We start from the raw sequence: 15353 nt of genomic DNA on the forward strand, positions 1-15353 counted from the left end.
ATATTTTAAATTAGTATTAAAATATTATGTTTTTATAAAGTAAAATCCCAAAGATTTTTGTCTCTGATCATCCCCTTCTTTCCCCTCGCAAAAAAATGGATTCGATCCACTCTCAGTAATAGCCAGCACTCTAAACGCATTCCCAAATGAACAGTGAACTCTGACACACACATAAACACACACAAAAAATCAATCATTTCGCTCAGATATATGTGTCAAAAAAGTGGACCATCTGTTGTACACGGACGTTAACTAATATTTGGGCCCTTCCTGATAGCTGTTCAGAGACGAGGAGGGGAAAATCCATGGGAGGAAGGAGGTAAGGGGGGTTCCATGGAGAGGAATCATGGGGGAAGGGATGAAAGGGCTTATTTCTAAAGGCCAACTTTCGTTTGGGAATTCATTGCTCGACCTTCCCCTCTCCCCTCTTCCCATTCCTCTACTTCTCCTCCTCCTCTCTCTTCCTCTCTTCATCTTCCCCCCTCTTTCTCCTCTTCCCTCCACTCATCTTCCCCTCCTTCCCCCTTCGCAATAAATAACCGACCGAAACCCCTTTACCTGCTAAGTTTAAAGACTATTCGGGCATTATCTAGTCTTTATCGGCTCGTAGGTTGGTTGGGTTTAAAGCCTATTGATTCCTCAAAGGGCCATGAAGACAGCGTGTCACCTGTTAACCACCAGTCAAGAATGTACTTAAATTCCCAGAATATGGATAAAAATAACTCACATGTACAATGAGAGGTACACTCAACACATTTCTGGCTTTTTCTTCATTGTGACAAATTAGCATTTCCTACCTCTCTCTCTTTCTTTCTCTCTCTCTCTCTCTCTGCCCACTTCGTCTGTGCCACGAGGCAGTTGTCTCTTATTAGGCAGATGACACGTCAAGGTATGCACCTTAACACTCAACACAGTGTTATTTAAATTATCAGGAAACCCTCGTTTAGAACGTAAGACAAACCCCAGAGGGTCATAAACCCTTGTTTTAGGTCAACAGATTATTAGATAAAGTATAGAGCGAAGGGATGATACTAAACCCATTTAAAATGACACTCATATATTTAAGAAATATGCAGAAGTTACACTTGTACAATTTAATACTGAATAACTTAATTGTCTTATAAATCTTATTCGTTTCCAGCAACTTAAATAAGTTGTCCCAACCTAATAGCTGGGAGGGCAAGTAAAATAATTGAATTATCAGATAATCATATATCACTCTGATGTGAGGTGACTGTAGTACCGATCCAGTACAAGTGTAAGCGAATTAATATGTGAGATCACTCTTTATCAGTGCTCCTCAGAGTCGTGGTCCACGGACCACGGTCAGCCGGTCGTAAGCCGCCCATCGCCAGTCAGCAGCGACACCGGTCCGTAGTGAGCTACAACAAATAATAGCAAGCTCACCGTTCACATCAGTAAAAAAACAGTTTTATTTTAAATATCCACTGGATAAATATTAGTAGCATTCATTTGCTATTTGTTTTCCTTAGATATAACAACATTATTTGACTATTTTAATTGAAAATAATTAATTTAGTAATTCGTCTCGTGTAATATTCCCAAGATGGAAACCCTGCACCGGCCCCTGGCACACCAGTAAGCAAAAGTTCAGTCCCCCGCTTCAAAAAGTGTCAGAAGCTCTACCCTAGAGAACTGATCACTTAAAAAACAAGCAAATTAACACGTGATCACTCGGACGTCAGTGCACTTGTACTGAACCTAAATTTAGGCATCTGTACTTATAAATCGTGATTTGCCTACGGATAACGTTGCATAAACGTTGTTTATGCAACGATTGCTGTCGTGCAACGATCGCATAAACATGCCAGGTATGTTTATGCAACAATCGTTGCATAAACAAACATGGCAATTGTAATGCAAGAAAAACAAAACGAGTATTATAACAGCAATGCAATAACAGCAGAAACGAGCGTAGCACAATTAGATTCATGGCTAGAGACATCATCCAGCTAGCAGCACTCTTGGATAATAATACACTAAGGTTCACAGAAATAACCGGAATTACTGAGACCAGGCTCAGTTAATGTCACTGAATCCCAGACTGAAGCAGTACACAGACAAAGGAAGGTTAGTGTACATGCTTTGCTACCCCACACAATTTACAAGCTGTCAGAACTCTAGCCGAGTCACTGTGACACGCAGTTCACAAGGTACAACAAACAGTAGTACTCTCAGCTGGCTTCAACCCAACCTATGTTATAGCAGTGACAATGATTAGATGCAATAGGTGAAATAATTATATGTAAATGTAATGGGGTAGAACCCACTGCCTCCTGCCTTGAATTTCAGAGACCTGATATTTACTCTCCATTCGGGAGAGTAAATATCATTTCAATATCTGGGGAATGGACTTCCCATTCCCCAGATGATGCTGGGTCATCTTGATGTGCTAGCGAGATTTGAGCGGATTACCTTGACCGAGACAACCCCCTTCCCTTCCCCTTCAACTTTTGGCTTAAATAGTGGGGATTTTTTCCCCATTCGTTGAAATTTGCTCACGCTTCTGATTGATGACATGGAACGATTTATGGACATTGATTAAAGGCTGTGAAAAATGTATTTTGAATAGTTTTTATTGTGTTACGATAATGATTTATTTAATATGTGAGTGAACTGGTCACGAAAGTAGCAAGTTGGTAATAATGGTATAAATTTGGTAATATTCTCAATGGAATATATTTGAAGCAATGAATAACCCTAAGGATTTAGTCTTGTAAATCATTCAGAGGTGCAGTATCAAGGGAAAAAATGCCGTGTTAAATTACCAAGGTTCGTACTAGATCAGTAATAACTAAGTTTGGTTTAACCACATGGACTATATATATTACCAAAGTGTCTGCTGTCTCCTACCAACGCTCTAGTCGACAAACCCTCTCAATCAAGGTATCATGAAAGTCTCTGCATTCGTTGCAAAAACACACAGAAGGATCTCATTTTAAAAGTCAGGACCTAGAACAATCTGAGGGATCAGACAGATGCACGTAAACGAGAATGAAGATGTCAGTCACACCTCTGCTCATTATTGCCTCTCAAGAAAGAGTGAATGCTGCCTCTGAGGCACGAAACTGAGTCAATGAAAAATGCAGTGCAAGAGAAAGACGAGTCAGTGGGACTCCAGGGAATACCTGATGAAGAGTGGAACACTCACCGAGACAAACAAACTGTTGCTGCGGTAGTTTGGTGATGCGCTTTTACCCTGTCTACGCACACATACATGAAAGAAATATTATTTTCAGTATAAGGATGAATGTGCATAATTATTTTGAATAACATCCCCCACAACCGAAGAAAAATATTGAGATCTTATACTTTGGTTGAGTAAAATATTCAGGTTGATTTTAAACTTTGTAAGTAGATTACCTATAAAAATGATGGCTCTAATTTCTCTGACTCCTCCCCAAAATGCTTATAAATTAGACACATCTGCAGCACTTGGGTGTCTCTATTAAGGAAACGTTTCGCCACACAGTGGCTTCATCAGTCCACTACATATAGAATAGTGAAAATCAGAAGGAGTTTGAGGTAATCAGTCCCTTAGCCTGCCTGAGGGACTGATTACTTCAATCTCCTTCTGATATTCACTATTCTTCTCTGCACTGGACTGATAAAACCACTGTGGGGCCAAACAAATCCATAATAAAGATACCCAAGTGTAATTTATCACCTTGTCGGTTCTCTGAACCATTTATCTACATTGAAGAATGTTCTGTGTACATAGAAATCTCTCTTGAGAACGTTCCATTGTAAACTTTATTATTTATGTATTACCCTTCTTGGATCAGCCCACAATAAAAAAAATAAAATATTTTCTTTAGGTGTCTAACAACGCACTATGTAAAACTTTCCTCTGCATTATTTCTAGAAGAGAGAAACGAGATATCTAAATTTTCCTAATTACATCACTGCGAGTTAGACGGCTAGTTATAGTCAAGTACCTGGCAGTGCCTTGCGCCTGTGTGTGTGTGTGTGTGTGTGTGTGTGTGTGTGTGTGTGTGTGTGTGTGTGTGTGTGTGTGTGTGTGTGTGTGTGTGTGTGTGTGTATAAATTGTGATTACTTCAGTGGCGTTGTAATTACCGCTTTATTACAGGAGTAGCTCCTCGGGTTTTATACTTTATCTTAATTATATTTTACTTTGCATTAGCTGGCACTCACATTTCTTTCGTTGTAGGAGAAATGTTTTGTACGTTGCGCCTCTTGATTTCTTTTAATGCTTGTTCTTGCTGACATGATGCCAATAAAACCATACCCCGGCCGGGATTGAACCCGCAATCGTGTCATTACGATTTCGTGAGTCATGATGCCAATACTCAAGTTACTCTGTTTCTCTCTTTATTTTTTATTGCTTTCTGTGTATGGCTTATGCTACTGATTTTTATAGTACTGAGACAGTACCCAGAAAATTATCAAAATCTGCCACCGTAAATTAGACAGGAATACTTGCTGGTTACTACCATAATCTTCCCCCGATGTCTCTGACGACTGCTGGGACGTCTTCACCCAAGTTCTCTCTGACGACCTCAGGGACCTCTTTATCCTGATTCTTTCTGATAATCACTTGGACTTCTTTCCAGTCCTTCGTGACGAATACTGGGACCTGCTTCCTCCAGTCCTCTATATCTACCACTGCGACATAATTCTTCTAGTCCTCTCTGACGAACACTGGGACCCATTTCCCCAGTCTTCTCTTCAAAATTCAAAGCTTTTCCGTGATTTATCGCATAATCACTATTCTTGATAATGTTAGAAATCACGAAGGCGTTTGGAATTTAATTACTTTTCAATGTGGTTATATTGTGATTATACTCAGTGGCCGTTTCAATTGGTTCACTGGTACACCTGCCAGTTAATGCAAACGTATTAGAAACCAGTCACTTCAGTGCCTAAAAGCATGCAGACATGATCAAGAGGTTCAGTTGTTGCTCAGACCAAACATCAGAATGGAAAAGAAACGTGATGTAAGTGACTTTGACCATGGAATAATTGTTGATGTCAGAAGGGGTGGTAAGAGCATCTCAGGAACTGCTGATCTCCTGGGATATTGAGTCACAATAGACTAGAGTTTACTGATAATGTTATGAAAAGCAGAAAACATTCAGTGAGGGGCAGTTTTGTGGGCGAAAACACTTTGATAATTATAAAGGACAAAGGAGAATGGCTAGATTGGTTCAAGATGGCAGGAAGGTGACAGTAACTTAAATAACCACTCGTTATAACAGTAATAAGCAGGTGAGCATCTCAGAATGCACAGCACATCGAACCCTGAAGTGGATAAGATTGAAAAGCAGTAGACCACACGATGTTGCACTCCCGTCAGCTAAGATTAAGAAACTGAGACTACAGCGGGCTAAAGCTTATTAAAACTGGACAGCTGAAGATTGGAAAGGCGTCGCCTGGTCTGACGAATCGCGATTTCTGCTGCGACAGCAGATGATAGAGTCAGAATTTGGCGTGAACTTTCTGGATGTTTTAGAACGTGCAGCCCCCAAAACTGCAGCAGCTGCGTGATGCTATCATGTCAATATGGACCAAGATATCTAAGGAGTATTTCCAGCACATTGTTGAATCCATGCCACGAAGAATTCAGGCTGTTCTGGGACAAATGAGTGTCCTACCCAGTACAAGAAGGGGGTTCCTAACAAAGTGGACACTGAGCATATGTTCTGTCCACCACATAAGGTCACCCATGTGAAGAGAATATTGACTCAATCCCTTACCAGCTACATGATATAAATTCAGCATATTAGTATATTTTTACACTCTTTTACACTTAATACACTTTCCGTTTATCTCGTCTTCGTGTTCAGAGTAGCTCATTAGCACTTTAGTAGCTATGCTCACGTGAACATAAAAACGTAAGGAAGGAGGAACACTGCAGCCAGACCTGTTGGCCCATACTAGATAGGTCCTTCACAATCCATCCAACTAACAGAATCTTTGCCCAACCCAATTTTCAATTCTACCCAAGCAATAAGTTTTGATAATGGTAGATGAATGGTTCAGAGAACCGACAAGTTGATAAATTAGACACATGTGCAACACTTGGGTATCTTTAATGAGGAAACGTTTCGCCACAGACTGGCTTCATCAGTCAATACAAAGGAGAATCGTGAAGAACAGGAGGAGTTTGAGGTAATCAGTTCCTCAGCCTTGAGTCGATGTAATCAGTCCATCAATCTTGAAAAGAATGAGCCCATCAATCTTTTTCATTGATGTACAAAAATTCCTATGAGATTTTGAAACGTTTTTTATGTGTGTGTGTGTGTGTGTGTGTGTGTGTGTGTGTGTGTGTGTGTGTGTGTGTGTGTGTGTGTGTGTGTGTGTGTGTGTGTGTGTGTGTGTGTGTGTGTGTGTGTGTGTGTGTGTGTTTGTGTGTGTGTTTGTGTGTGGGTGTGTGTGTGTGTGTGTGGTTGAATGTGTATAAGTTACCAACTACCAAAGGCACTTGTCAATAGATTCTTGGCTTGTTGTGTGTGCCTGTGCGTGTACACAGGTGTGTTTGAATTTACATACAAGTTTGCTTTCTCTTTCATCTGGTGTTGATGAGAACATCCCTTCCATTTATCTCAAGTTTCCACTTGAGTGAGTTAAACACATCCCACCACCACTTAATGTTAAGCTATAAGAACAACGGCAAAAGTAAAAACCTTATACCTGAGGAGGTGTTTAAATCTTCTGTATTAAATAAATCGTCTTGTCTCAGCAATCTCAAAATATGAAAACCAAACCTTTCTCTTCTTTCATCTTCTTCTTTTACTTCTACTTCTTCTTCTTCTTCGTCTTCGTCTTCGTCTTCTTCTTCGTCTTCTTCTTCTTCTTCTTCTTCTTCTTCTTCTTCTTCTTCTTCTTCTTCTTCTTCTTCTTCTTATATTATTATTATTATTATTATTATTATTATTATTATTATTATTATTATTATTATTATTATTATTATTATTATTATTATTATTATTATTATTATTATTATTATTTTTATTATGATGATGATGATTATTATTATTATTATTTTACTAGTTTTATTATTATTGTTGCCTTCAGAGGGAGAAGCGCTAAACTTGATGGAGTTATACAAGACCTGTGAGGGAAGACAATTATAGCATGTAGCAGCATCAACAGCGGTGACTTAATTATGGTCCAAGGTGGACCGAAACGTCGTATAGAGCTTCCTGTGTCAATTGTGGGTTAGTTCGAATTATTCTTCATGTCTTCTTAATAATAATTACCAAATTATTCACCACTTCCTCATGTTAATTATCATATACAGCATGCGTGAGGCAGTACAGCGCAAGCAAATTATTTGCTCATCTCCGGGACGTTAAACAAATGCAAATTAATACCAGACTCCCTTCCCAAAACTATACTGTTTTCAGTAACAAATTAGAGAAAGCAATTAAACTAATTTTCGCCATGAATTTGAATTTTCCGGCGGCTTCTTCGGATTTATATGAAAGGGAAACATTATGGCAATCAGAAGGTTTATCTGTGAATTTACATTTCATTATTTATATATATATATATATATATATATATATATATATATATATATATATATATATATATATATATATATATATATATATATATATATACATACATATATATATATATATATATATATATATATATATATATATATATATATATATATATATATATATATATATATATATATATATATATATATATATGTGCAAAACAACTACTGTGAAAGCATAGAGAAATTCCAAGCGCTTTTGTGACTACTCACATTATCAAGGAACAATGAAAGTAAAGCATCAAAGGAGAGTATATAAAGGGGTAGCCCACACCTCACTATCAGATCCCACAACACCTGACGCGAGACAGCAGGCCCGCCGGCCGAACTAGACAGGCCCTTCACACAACCCACCAACAAACTATTCTACCCAAGAAATAAGAAATTTAAAAAATTATTATTTGTCCAATGAATTATTAAATTCTTCCCAAATTCTATTAATTATAAATGGATCTAATTTATATAAACCAAAGGAAATATTCATATTATTGTCAAAACTGCTTTTTATGAAACAAGATTCAATTATATTCCTGTCGACCATGGACTTGCTTGATCCTACTTTCTCAACTTTTTGAAAATCATTTGGATGGTTAAAATCTCTTACATGAATAAATAGAGCATTGGAATCTTGTCCAGTTCTAATGCTATATTTATGTTGTTTTATTCTTAGTTCGAGATTTTTACCAGTTTGACCGTAATAAACTTTATCGCAAATTTTACAAGGAATCATATACACACATCCATCAGCATTTTGGAGGGAATTCTTTATCAAAAGTTTTTTTTACTGTATCAAGATTTTTGAATGCAACTTTAATATTAAAAGTCTTAAGAAGAGAAGGCATATCAACCAAGTTTTCATGGTAAGGGAGAACCAACATATTTTTAGTTGAATAAGGCTGGTTGTCTCTTTTTGGATTGTAAAAAGTATTTCTAGCAACTTTAAAAGATTTATCAATTACATTTCTTGGGTATTTCAAATCATTACCTATTTCATAAATTTTGGATATTTCCTCATCTATGAACTCAGAACTACAAATTCGTAAAGCTCTCAAAAAATATTGATGAGAAAACAGACAGTTTAACTCTATCTTGATAGGAAGAATAATAGTGGACATAGGAACAGTTATTTGTAGGTTTTCTGTAAATTTTAAATTTGAATTCATTATTACCCTTAATAATTAAAACATCTAAAAAAGGCAATGAGTTATTTTCTTCAAATTCAACAGTAAAATTTATAGAATGGGCTAAGCTATTTAATTTGTCAAGGAAATGGTGTATATCTACATTTTTGGGCATAAGACACAAAATATCATCACATATCTGAACCATTTAGCTCTATTAGGGAGGATTGTGTTAAGCAGCATTGTTTCAAAAAATTCCAGGTATAGGTTACTAAGCTAAATGGTTCAGATATGTTGATGATATTTTGTGTCTTATGCCCAAAAACGTAGATATACACCATTTCCTTGGCAAATTAAATAGCTTAGCCCATTCTATAAATTTTACTGTTGAATTTGAAGAAAATAACTCATTGCCTTTTCTAAATGTTTTAATTATTAAGGGTAATAATGAATTCAAATTTAAAATTTACAGAAAACCTACAAATAACTGTTCCTATGTCCACTATTATTCTTCCCAACAAGATAGAGTTAAACTGTCTGTTTTCTCATCAATGTTTTTGAGAGCTTTACGAATTTGTAGTCCTGAGTTCATAGATGAGAAAATATCCAAAATTTATGAAATAGGTAATGATTTGAAATACCCAAGAAATGTAATTGATAAATCGTTTAAAGTTACTAGAAATACTTTTTACAATCCAAAAAGGAACAACCAGCCTTATTCAACTAAAAATATGTTGGTTCTCTCTTACCATGAAAACTTGGTTGATTTGCTTTCTCTTCTTAAGACTTTTAATATTAAAGTTGTATTCAAAAATCTTGATACAGTAAAAAAATTTTTGATAAAGAATTCCCCCCAAAATGCTGATGGATGTGTCTATAAGATTCCTTGTAAAATTTGCGATAAAGTTTATTACGGTCAAACTGGTAAAAATCTCGAACTAAGATTAAAACAACATAAATATAGCATTAGAACTGGACAAGATTCCAATGCTCTATTTATTCATGTAAGAGATTTTAACCATCCAATTGATTTTCAAAAAGTTGAGAAAGTAGTATCAAGCAAGTCCATGGTCGACAGGAATATAATTGAATCTTGTTTCATAAAAAGCAGTTTTGACAATAATATGAATATTTCCTTTGGTTTATATAAATTAGATCCATTTATAATTAATAGAATTTGGGAAGAATTTAATAATACACTGGACAAATAATTTTTAAATTTTCTTGGGTAGAATAGTTTGTGGGGTGAGTTGTGCAAAGGACCTATCCAAGTTGGGTCGGCGCGCGTCAAATGTTTAACCGTTGTGGGATCTGATAGTGAGGTGCTGGCCTGACCCCTTATATAGCTTCCTTGTATGCTTTACTTTCATAGTTCCTTGATAATGTAAGTAGTCACGAAAGCACTTGGAATTTCCCTATTTTTTCAGAGTGGTTGTTTTGCATATTCCTAAATCACCTGTTTACTGTGATCTTATTGCATATATATATATATATATATATATATATATATATATATATATATATATATATATATATATATATATATATATATATATATATATATATATATATATATGTATATATACATATATATATATATATATATATATATACATATATATATATATATATATATATATATATATATATATATATATATGTATATATATATATATATATATATATATATATATATATATATATATATATATATATATATATATATATATATATATATATATACATATATATATAAACAGGATTACTCCGATTCTCTTCCTACATCACGTAAGATTTTACCCCTGCCTACCATAGCATTCTATTTTATCTGTAATAGGATTCTGCTTTCGCCTGCAGTAGGACTCTGTTAATGCTTCCCGTAGGATTCTCGTCCTGTCCCGTGTAGGACTCGTGGTGATGCTCTGGCGTAATGCCAAACCTCATTGAAAATGCAAGAGACGAGAGAAGAGAGAGAGAGAGAGCAACTTCAGTGGAGATGAAGCTGTATTCCTGCGAGACGGTACACAAGAACCCCAAACTAGATGAGTCACTCGGGAACTGTACTTGTAACACGGGTTATATAGCAGCGAATTAGTGCAAGGTTATATAACAGCGAGTTAAGGCAAGGTTATATTAGAGCGAGTTAGTGCAGGTTTTGGAATGGAAGAAGTCAAGAGACTTTTTTTGTATTGTGTATCTTTTTTCGTGTGTTACCTGCGCTGTGGGATTAGGAGTGTAGGTGTTGTGATGTGCAGTTACGGAGAAGGTGGTGGTGGTGGTGGTGGTGGTGGTGGTGGTGGTGGTGGTGGTAATCATTATTGTGGTAATTGTGGTAGTGGTGACAGTGGTGGAGTTGGAAGATATTTTATTTGTGATACTACGTAGTAGTGGTAGTAGTAATCTTGTTTTCAGTGGCGATAGTAGTAGTAGTAGTAGTAGTAGCAGTAGTAGTGGATGCATTGGTGGTGCTTCTGGTTGTAGTAGTAATACTCGTAGCAGTGGTCACTGTATTAGTAACGGATGTACTTGCAGTAGTAGTGGTCGTACCAATAGTGGTTGTAGTAGTTGTCGTACCAGTTGTGGTGGTAGTAGTGATGGTACATTTCCTCTTTATTTCATATGGAGTCACTGAATCGCTAGGTAGTCATACAGTGTTTGTGGAATTTGTGATAATGAAGTTTAATACAAGATAGTAAAGGGTAGCTTAAATTTTTTGGATCAAGAGTCTTTCACCAGCCCTTCAGGGGTGATGTCTACTTTTAAATGTGATCGGAAATGGAATATTTCCTGCTCTTCTATTGTGCGATTCTTGAGTCTAGCGAAAACTCTTGATGAAATGGAAAGTTAGGGAGAGAATGAGTGAGGAAGAGAGAGAGAGAGAGAGAGAGAGAGAGAGAGAGAGAGAGAGAGAGAGAGAGAGAGAGAGAGAGAGAGAGAGAGAGAGAGAGAGAGAGGTTTCATTACTAATGTTGGAGAGCTCACACACAGTTTTGTGAACACTCGACGTCCCGACATGATAGCTGTTGTTGAAACATTTTTGGACGACAGGACTCCAGAAAATTTAGCAAGAATTGCTGGCTACACCTCATGGATGAGAAAAGACAGGCAAGGGCAAGGAGGAGGTGTTGCTGTGCGCTTCTCTAAAACTGTACATGCCCAGCACATTGATGTTGCCATCCCTACTCATCTTGAAATGATGTTCTTCAAGCTATGCATAAACACTAGTACCTCTCTACTAGCATGTGCAATGTACAGACCTCAGTGGCAACATTCAGACCCCATCAACTTCCTAATGGAAAATATGGACTCCCTTCTGCTACAACACAACTGTCAACATGTCATAATTGTTGGTGACCTCAACCAACACCTTATACGGAGGGACTTTGATAACCTTCTTGCAGTATTTGACATGAGAAACTTTGTTGATTTCCCAACTCCCATCTCTGGCTCCTCCCTTGATGCAGTAGTGAGCGATCTAGCAGAAGGTATAGTCACTTGTCAACTCCTCGGCTACGTTGGATCATCTGACCACAAGGCTGTTTTTACGGCACTCAAGATTCCAACAGAACGAGGTGAGGAGTCCACACTCACAACCTGGCTGTGGGAAAGAGGTAATTGGCCAGCCCTTTTCTCTGAGCTCGCCACCACCAACTGGAATGCTCTTCTCCAAGGGGATGTTGACAACCAAGTGAAAGGCTTTATTGGACACATCCTTAATCTACAACAAGAACACATTCCTGACCGGCAATATGTGACAAAGCCTACAGATCAGCCTTGGTTTGGCTTTCGTTGTAGAGAGGCTGCTACTGCTAAGTACAAGGCATGGCGAAGGAATAAGAGACATCCTACCACCTATAACAGGAGCTTGCACAGGCAAGCCTGTAAGCATATGGGTGACGTTCAAAAGTGGGCCATCGCTAAATGGGAGATGGACACAAGAAGAAAGCTAGCATCAGGTAGTGTAGGCTCCAAAACCTGGTGGTTCCTGGTCAAGGACAGACAGGGGTATCTGCCTGATGAACTCATTCCACCTCTAAATCAACAGGATGGGACCACCTCTACTAGTAGTCAAGAGAAAGCTGGACCCTCCTTGGCCAGCTGCAAGAACTGTGTCAAAACTGTCAGTGGAGACAATAAGGCAGGATGAGGTGCACTTCCTTCTTAAATCGTTTAACCAATAAAAGGCTGTGGGCCCAGACAAGTTGAGCCCACGATTGCTGAGAAGATGTACAGACCAGCTAGCAGCACCTCTAACTCACATCTTTCAGCACTGCCTAGTACAGTGTAAACGGCCTTCTCTGTGGAAAGAGGCAAATGTAGTCCCTGTTCACGAAAAGAAGAGCAGAGCAGAAATCAGCAACTACAGACCAGTGTCACTCCTGTCAATCACTGGCAAGCTCCTTGAGACAATAATCTCAAGACAAATGACAAAGTTTTTTGACTACCACTCACTACTTTGTGACCGTCAATATGGCTTCAGGAAAGGTTACTCTGCTGCTGATCTGTTGTTAAACCTCTCTACTAAGTGGCACCAGTCACTGGATGAATCCAAAGTCAGCTATGTGGTAGCACTGGACATTGCTGGTGCTTTCGACCGGGTGTGGCACCAGGGCCTCTTAGCAAAACTGCAAGCTCTGGAAATTGCAGGCTCTACGCTATGTCTCCTCAGTGATTACCTTCATGGTAGATCTCTAAGGGTAGTTCTCAATGGAACAGAATCAGCAAGACATCCTATTGGGGCAAGTGTTCCACAAGGAAGTGTTCTGGGATTATTGTTATGGAATGTCTACTTCAATGACTTTCTTCATCTCATCCCAGAATCACATGCATATGCAGACGACTGTACACTGACATTCACTTATCCTAGAGAAGAAATGCCAGCTGCTCTAAGCTACATCAATCACCAGCTCAGAGCTATATCAGCTTAGAGAAATAGATGGCAAGTAACATTTGCACTTGAGAAAACACAAATGATGATGATCTCTAGGCACCATGATGGTAATGCCGGTGCAGTAGTAAGGATGAATGGGAGGGTGTTGGCACCTGGGGAAGAAGTTGATATCCTTGGAGTGAAATTTGACTCCAAACTTACCACGAAAAACCACGTTGTAAATCTTGCAAACAAGGCAGCCAGGAAGCTTACAGCACTTCGCCGTATCTCGCATCTGTTTGACAGCAGGGGTTGCAAGATTTTGTACGAGGCACAAGTACGCTCACACCTTGAGTATGCTCCACTTTCTTGGTTCGCCTGCCCCCCTTCTCATCTGTGACTGCTTGACAGAGTAGAGAACAGAGCAAGACGTCTCATCTCTCGCCTGGACCAATCCTGGATAGCTCTGTCATTTCAGCAGAGCCTTCAACACAGGAGGAATGTGGGTGGCCTTACTGTTATGTACAAGGCCAATATTGTAAAAGTACCACACTTGGGTCCACTTCGAGGACAGCGTGAAGCAAGTTTCTATACCACAAGACGGGCAGAAAGCAGCAACTTCACTCTGGCTGTACCCTTCTCCAGAACATCACTTCATCTGAGATCATTTATTCCCAGGATGACTCGAGTCTGGATCACATTCGTACAGCATTATGATGTCAACGAGATAAAGTCAGTTGATCAAATGAAAATGCTGGCCCACAGACGACTCCAACTTCATCCTGTTCCCTACTTGTATGTTTCATAACAATAAAAATGCTTTCAAATGAGCTGATGTAAGTAACAGCTCCTAGCATGTCAATAAAGTTAGGAATCCTTAATCTGTGAATAGCTTGTCAATAAAGCTAGGGATCCTTAACCTTGTCAAACCCTGTGTAAAAAGAAAAAAACAAAAGAACACTTAGGAATGGGAATGGGAGAGAAAGATATAATGATTGAGAAAGTAAGAGAGTGGGAGAGAGAGTCACGGAGAGATTAAGGAAAAGAATAATGGAGATAATTAGGAAGAGTGTGAGGAAGAGAGGGGGGGAGGGAGAGTGAGGCAGAGTGAAAAACTAAAGTGAGAGAGAGACGGTAGGGGAGAGAGCGAATGTGAAACGGAGCGATGGGTAAGTGAAGGGGAGGGAGAAAGAAAGAGAGAGAGAAGGAGTGAAAGAAAGACAGCGAAAGAAAGAATGAGGAAATGTAAGATTAATGTGTACAATAAACTTTTATTACAAATAGAAATAAAATAAACACAAAAAGGCATCAATTAATGAAAATTATCTAAAACTTAAATAATTTCAAAATGCATATAACAAAACACAACAATAATAATTTCCATATTACTTTTTTACATTAAATGTAATAAAAGTCATGTAAAATAAGGATTAATATTAAAAAAAAAAAGAGAAAAAAAGTTATAAAGAAATTCTAACAATTCAATAAATCAATAAAATCTAACAAAATAATCTGGAAAACATTAAAAAAATCCAAAAAAAAAAAAAAACCGAATAGGTGAGTCACACCCAAAAAACTAAACGTAAATTGAATATATTTGATTCACATAAAAACATGACCGGAAATGTCAGTTGCAATATATTACTAGTCAGATATCAAGAGTTGAAACCAAACTAATTAATCTTTTATTTAAAATGTGAAACGACGCCATGTTTAACGTGAACAGATCATTTCATATTTTCCTGGTTGAAATAAGAAGAGAGAGAGAGAGAGAGAGTGAGAGAGAGAGAGAGAGAGAGAGAGAGA

Source organism: Cherax quadricarinatus, chromosome 50 (assembly GCF_038502225.1).
Source record: "Cherax quadricarinatus isolate ZL_2023a chromosome 50, ASM3850222v1, whole genome shotgun sequence".
Lineage (NCBI taxonomy): Eukaryota > Metazoa > Arthropoda > Malacostraca > Decapoda > Parastacidae > Cherax > Cherax quadricarinatus.